We start from the raw sequence: 7,698 nt of genomic DNA, 5'->3' as shown, positions 1-7,698 counted from the left end.
AAATACTTTAAAATCATTGCTTTAGGCAAATTCCAAAGGAAATAGTACACACATTGTATAGCTCCCACCCACTTGGTGACAAAGATCCATTCCTTTATCAAGTTTTTGTTTGTTTTAATGCTGATCTAGTGTTATGTGAATCAAATTATTATATACTGGGAACCACAGAAAGATCTGTCGCTCAGAGGAGCAATACAGCTGTGCACCTGAGTGAAGAGCTCATCCAACACTTAGAACTCAGTCTGTTGAGGACAGGGTTTGAGAAAGGGACTTAGCACACAGCCTTGGATTTCCTGGAATTCACTGTGTAGAACAGGTTTCCCTTCCATGGTGGAATCTGCCTCTGAAATGTTGGGATCGTATGCCTGTTCCACCATACCCAACTGCATCCAGTCTTAAAAATGTGATTATTAGAGGGGTTCTAGATGCAACTGTGATAGCTAGATAGTTCTACTACCCAGATGAACTGCAAATCAGAAACAGACCATGCATTAACTTGGTTATTACAGTTCTGATATGTTCTTTTACAGGTGCTTGTTTCTGAAGTCTGTTTATATATGTGACAGTGTTGAGATGCTGAATTAAGTATGAGATCTCTACTGGTCCTTCCCATCACAGAGATGTTTATCCCCCTCTTCCTTCCTCCCTCCCTCTTTTTATCCTTGGCATTGGTTAGAGGACCACCATCTCTCACCAGCAGCAATTTAAGCTCTTAGACTCCAATTTTATTAACTGAAATTCTTATACAAAACTACCAGTATATAATAAATATATACATAAATGATTTATTTCTGTTCTTTAAGATGCTCTTGACTTTTATTGGTTCACCCTTCCCTGAAAAAAAGAAATGAGCTATGACAAGAAAATGTAAAAGAAGAAGAACAGTTTATTTCACTTCCTGGTTTTCCAGAGTTGTCAGTCTATCATGACAGGACAAGTGTATTAACAGGATTGCCTAAGTACTAGGTAGTGAGAGCTGGAGGTGCCCATTTCTCATATGACATAGGGCAGGGAAGGAGAGATTGAAGGCCAGATCCATTAGTAAGTATAAACTTCAAAAGTCTGTGAGTAATGACAAGCTTCCACAGGCTCAAACTCCTCACTGTAATTTGTGAACCCAATGGAAGATTGAACTAAAGCAAGAACAACAGCTAATATAGGAACCACCCAAAACTTCAATTTCATAAACAGCAGCTAAAAGTTTTATTAAGATCATCTGTTCCCCACTGGGACATTTTTTTTTTTTTAGGTAGACTATCTTTTTTTTAATTGATATATTTTTATTTACATTTCAAATGCTTTCCCCTTTTCTGGGTCCCCACTCCCCGCAAGTCCCTTAAGCCCTCTTACCTCTCCCTGTTTCTCCATCTACCTCTTCCCACTTCCCTGTTCTGAAATTCCCCTATACTCTTGCACTGAGTCTTTCCAGAACCAGGGGCCACTCCTCCATTCTTTTTGGACATCATTTAATTTGTGGATTATGTCTTGGGTATTCAAAGTTTCTAGGCTAATATCCACAGATCTGCTTCCTACAATGGCATGTTACCTCTATCTTTGTTCAGTTCCACATCATGCATATGGCTCTCCTTAGCCGGATATCCTACCTGTGATGTCCTCTCAGGATTTCCTTGCAGTGAATTTGAACTCTAATGTACTGCTTGTCCTCAGTAGCATTCTGAACCATCAGTAAGAGCTTCCATAACCCCCTCATGCATCTCTTACTCCTACTTGCAAACCAGCACCAGCTGGAAATGTTATGCAATATGTTTTGAAACTTTAACCCCTTCCCCAAATCCTTGCAGAGCTACTACCCATTACCTGCCCACCCACTTTTGTGCCTACCTTTTTTCAACCAACAAACCTATTTTGCATTTTTCCATATATTCTTTGAAGTGTGGGCTTCCACTGCAGTATTGTTGAGTTACCAGGTGAACCATTCTGAAAGAAAACTGACACTCTATTTCCTAGCAACTATAAATAGCCAATAGCTCAGCATTGAGAGGGACTTTGTGTCCACCTTCTTTATCCATGGTGGGATTTGGTCTTGCACTGGGATTCTGCATGGTGTCACACTTGCTGTGAATTTCTTTGTGAGGTTTTCTTATGTCTTGAGGTCACTTCCTATGTGGATGGAAATGAAAAGCTTGATAGTGATTGTGATAAAAAATGAAAAAAATATATTTGGAAATCAGCCGCCTAAAGAGAATAGGTCATATTGTTGGAGTCAGCTATGGAGTCTTAAAAAGAAAAAATTGAAAATAGAAACTGAGAAGAAAGAAAGAAGTGTAATATAGGAAAAGGACTTGTATAATATTGGAAAATAGGCAATGAGGCAAGAAGGAAACACTCCACACTTTTTTTTTCATTTTTTGTTTATTTTATTTATTTACATTTCAAATGTTATTCTCCTTCCCAGTTTCCCCTCTACAAGCTCCCTATTCCTTCCCCATCCCCCTGCCTCTATGAGGGTGCTCACCTACTCCTGCCTCAGTGCCCAAGCATTCCTCTACCATGGGTCATCGAACGTCAACATGACCAAGAGACTCTCCTCCCAGTGATGCCTGATAAGGCAATCCTCTGTTACATATCCAACTGGATCCATAGGTCCCCCAGTGTATACTCTTCGGTTGGTAGTTTAGTCCCTGTGAGCTTTGGGATCTGGTTGGTTGATATTGTTGTTTTTCCTATGGAGTTGCAAACACCTTCAGCTCCTTCAGTCCTTGCCCTAACTTTTCCATTGGGTTCCCCTCATGTAGTCTGATTGTTGGTTTCATGCCTCCACATCTATATTGGTCAAGCTTTGGCACAGCCTCTCAGGGGAAAGCTATACCAGACTCTTGTCACCAAGCACTTGGCATCAACAATAGAATCTGAGCTTGGTGTCTGCAGATGAGATCGATCCTTAAGTGGCCTTTCCTTCAGTCTCTGCTCCACTCTCTGTTCCTGCATTTCTTTTTGACAGGAGAAATTCTGGATTAATGTTTTTGAGGTGTGTGAGTGGCCCCATCCCTCAACCGGGAGTTGTGTGTGTGTATTGGATATGATGTCTACAGGTTCTATTCTCCCCTTTGTTGGGTATTTTGGCTAATGCTCTCCCTGTCCAGGGTAACCTCTTAGATCCCTGGCATCTGGGACTTTCTAGTGGCTATCCTCAGTTCTCTGTCCCCCATTGTTACACACCTCCTTTCAAATTCTAGACACTCTGTACTTCTCCCCCATCTCCTCCTGTATCTGAACTGCCCCACCCCTTTCTGTCTCCCTCCCCTCTCCTTCCCCGACCGACCCCTCTCTTCATCTTCTTCCAGAATAATTTGCTTCCTCGTTCTGAGTAGAACTGTAGCATCCATGATGTGGTCTTCTTTATTCTTGGATTTCATATAGTATGTGAGTTGTATTGTAGGTATTCCAATGTTCTTTTTGGCTAATATCCACTTATCAGTGAGTACGTGTCATGTATGTTGTTTTGTGACTGGGATACCTCACTCTGGATGATATTTTCAATTTCCATCCATTTGCCTGTGAATTTCATAAAATCATTGTTTTTAATAGCTCAGCAGTACTCCATTGTGTAAATGTACCACATTTTCTTTTTTTCTTTTCTTTTTTTTTCTTATTTTAAAAAATGTTTTTATTGAGGATATTCTCCATTATACCCTTTCCCAGTTTCCAGAAAACCCCCTAATCCATCCTCCCACCCTGTGCCCCTCTGTCCAACCCCTCCCCCATTTCCCCACCCTATGGCATCAATCGAGCCTTCCTAAGACTGAGGACCTCTCCTCCCACTGATGCCCAACAAGGCATTCCTCTCCCACAATTGCAGCTGAACTATGTGTACCGCCTTGGTTGATAGCTTAATCCCTGGGAGCTCTGGGGTGTCTGGTTGACCAACATCATCATTCTTCCCATGGCACTGCAAACCCCTTCAGCTCCCCCTGTCTTCCCTCCACCTCTTCTATTGGGGACTCTGCACTCAGTCCAATGGTTGGCTGCTAGCATCTGCCTCAGTATCTTTAGGCTCTGGCAGTGCCCCTCGGGAGACAACTATAACAGGCTCCCTTCAGCAAGCACTTCTTTTCATCCATAATAGTGTTGGGGTTGGGTGACTAGTTATACGATGAATTCCCAGGTAGGACAATCTCTAGGTCGCTTTTCCTTCAGTCTCTGCTCCACATGTTGTCTCCATAATTGCTCCTATATTTTGTTCACTTTCTCAGAAAAACCAAAGCAGCCACACTTTGAACTTCTTTCTTCTTAAACTTCCTGTGATCTATGAATTGTATCTTGATTATTCTGAGTTTTTAGGTTAATATCCACATATCAGTGAGTGCATCCCATCTGTGTTCTTTTGTGACTGGGTTACCTCACTCAGGATGACACTTTGTAGTTCCATCCATTTGCCTAAGAATTTAATGAATTCACTGTTTTTAATAGCTGAATAGTACTCCATTGTGTATATATACCACAGTTCCGTATCCATTCCTCTGTGGAAGGACATCTGGGTTCTTTCCAGCTTCTGTCTATTATAAATAGGGCTGCTATGAACATAGTGGAGCATGTGTCCTTATTATATGTTCGATCATCTTCTGGACGTATGCCTAGGAGTGGTATAGCTGGGTTCTCAGGTAGTACTCTGTCTAATTTTCTGAGGAAACACCAGACTGATCCCCAGAGTGGTTTTACCAGCTTGCAATTCTACCAGCAATGGAGGAATATCCCTCTTTCTCCACATCCTCGCCAGCATCTGCTGTCCCCTGAGTGTTTCATCGTGTTCATTCTGACCAGGGTGAGGTAGAATCTCAGGGTTGTTTTGATTTGTATTTCCCTGATAACTAAGAATTATGAACATTTCTTTAGCTGCTTCATAGCCATTCAAGTTTCCTCAGTTGAGAATTCTCTGTTTAGCTCTGTACCCCATTTTAATAGGTTAGTATCAACTATTCTTTCCTCCCAGTCTTCCCATCACACTGTTGAGTCCCAAATTCCTCTACCCCTTCTCTCTGAGAAGGGGGAGGCCCCTCCTGGGTATCACAGCCAACCTGGAACTGAAGGACAATGTACATCCTCTCCCAGTGATGCCAGACAAAGAGGCCCAGTTAATGGAAGAGGATCCACAAAGAGGCAACAGGCAACTGATTCAGGGACCCTTTTTGTTATTTGACTTCTTTGGGTCTCTGGATTGTAACATGGTTATCCTGTACTTTATAACACTTAATAAGTTAGTATGGACTATGCATGGCTTTTGGGGTATGAGTTGCATCATTCAGTATGATATTTTCTAGTTCCATTCATTTGCTTGTAAAATTTATAATGTCATTTTAAAATATTTAAATAGCCGAGCAGTATTTCATTGGGTAAATGATCCATAATTTCCTTATCCATTCTTCAGTTGAGAGACATCTGGGTTCTTTCCAGTTTGTGGCTATTATAAATAAAGCTGATATGAACATAGCTGAGTGAGTGTCCTTGTGGTATGGTGGAGTAACTATGTATCTTTTGGGTATATGGCCAGGAGCTGGGTGTTGAGGTACAAATTATCTGAAAATTCCCAATTATCTGAACAAAACACAAAATTTCCACAGTAGGTATACATCTTTGCACTCTATCAGCAATGGAGGAGTGTTCCCCTTGCTCCACATCCTTGCCAGCATGTGCTATTCCTTGAGGTTTTGATCTTAGACATTTTGATGGATATAAGGTGGAATCCCAGAGGTCTTTTGATTTTTCACTTTCTTGATTGCTAAGGACATTGAACATTTTTAAAGTGTTTCTTGGCCATTAGAGATTTCTATGCTGAGAATTAGAATTCTGTTTAACTCTGTAGCCATTTTTCTAATTGAGTTATTTGGGTTGTTGGTGTCTAATCTAACTTCTTTATGTATTTTACATATTAGTCCTCTATCAAATGTATTGTTGTTGAAGATCTTTTCCCAGATTGAAGGCTGTTTTGTTTGTTTGTTTGTTTGTTTGTTTGTTTGTTTGTTTGTTTTTGTCCTGTTGACACTGTCCTTTGCCTTACACAAGCTTTTCAGTTTCATAAGATCCCATTTGGTAATTGTTGGTCTTAGTGCCTGAAGTATGGGTATTGTCTTCAGGAAGTTTTCTCTTGTACCAATGACTTCAAAGTTATTTCCCACTTTCTGTTCCATTAGATATAGTGTATCTGGTTTCATATTGAAGTCTTTGATCCACATGAACATAAATTTTGTGCAGGGTGATAAATATAGATCTATTTGCATTCTTCCAAATACAAATATCCTGCTAGACCATTATCATTTATTGAAGATGTTTTCCCATATCCATTATTTGGTTTGACTTCCTTGTCAAAAAGAAGTATCCGTAGGTGTATGGGTTTTTTCTGAGTCTTTGGTTTGACTTCCTTGATTAAATTGTCTGTTTCTATACAAATACCATGCCATGTTTATTACTATTGCTTTGTAGTACAGCTTGAAGTCAGCAATGTTGATACCTCCAGAAGTTCTTGTATTCCATGTTTTTTTTTTATTTTTTCATATGAACTTTAGAATTGTTCTTTCAAGGTCTATAAAGAATTGTGTTGGAATTTTGATGGGATTTGCATTGAATCTGTAGATTACTTACAGTACAATGACCATTTTAACTACATTAATCCTACTGATCTATGAGCATGTGAGACCTTTCTATCATCTGATACATTTTTCAATTGCTTTCTTCAGAGTATTGAAGTTATTATCATGTAGCTCACTTGTTTGGTTAAAGTTAAACCAAGATATTTTATATTATTTGTGACTTTTGTGAAGGGTATTGTTCTCCCTTAATTCTTTATCAGTCTAATTATTTGCATAAGGGAGGGTGACTAATTTATTTTATTTAACTTTGTATTCTGCCATTTTGCTGAGGGTGTTTAAAAGCTTTAGAAGGTCTCTTGTAGAGATTTTGGGGTTTTATATATATATACATATATATACATACATACATATACATACATACATACATATACACATACATACACATACATATACATATGTACATAGTCATATTGTCTGCAAATAGCAATTCTCTGACTTCTGCCTTTCTAATTTGTATCATTTTGATGTCCTTTTCTTGGACTTCAAGTATTATATTGAAGAGGTAAGGAGAGAGTGGACATCCTGGCCTTCTCCCTGATTTTAGTGGAATTGCTTTAAGTTTTTCACCATTTAATTTGATGTTGGCTATTATTTTGCTATACATTGCCTTTATTGTGTTTAGCTATACACGTGTATCCATGATCTCTCCAAGACTTTTAATATTAAGGGGTATTGGATTTTGTCAAAGGCTTTTAATTAGCCTTTAATTAAATGTTCATGTGTTCTTTTTTTTTAAATTTTAGTTTGTTTATATGGTGGAATATGTTGATGTGTTTTCATATATAGAACTACCCTGCAGCCCTGGGATGAAGCCAGCTTGATCTATCTTGATGGATGATGTTTTTGATGCATTCTTGGATTTACTTTGTATTTTTGCATCAATGTTCATAAAGGAAATTGGTCTGAAATACTCTTTCTTTGTTGAAACTTTGTGTGGTTTAGTTATCAAGGTGACTTTAGCTTCATGTAATGAGTTTAACAATGTTCCTTCTTTTTATTTTGTGTAAGAGTTTGAGTAGCATGGTAGTAGATATTCTTTGAAAGGCTGGTGTAATTCTGTACTAAAACTATTTTGCTCTGGGATTTTTTTTTT

Source organism: Apodemus sylvaticus, chromosome 22 (assembly GCF_947179515.1).
Source record: "Apodemus sylvaticus chromosome 22, mApoSyl1.1, whole genome shotgun sequence".
Lineage (NCBI taxonomy): Eukaryota > Metazoa > Chordata > Mammalia > Rodentia > Muridae > Apodemus > Apodemus sylvaticus.
The sequence above is the reverse complement of the archived record's forward strand: the minus strand, read 5'-3'. Positions refer to the sequence as shown.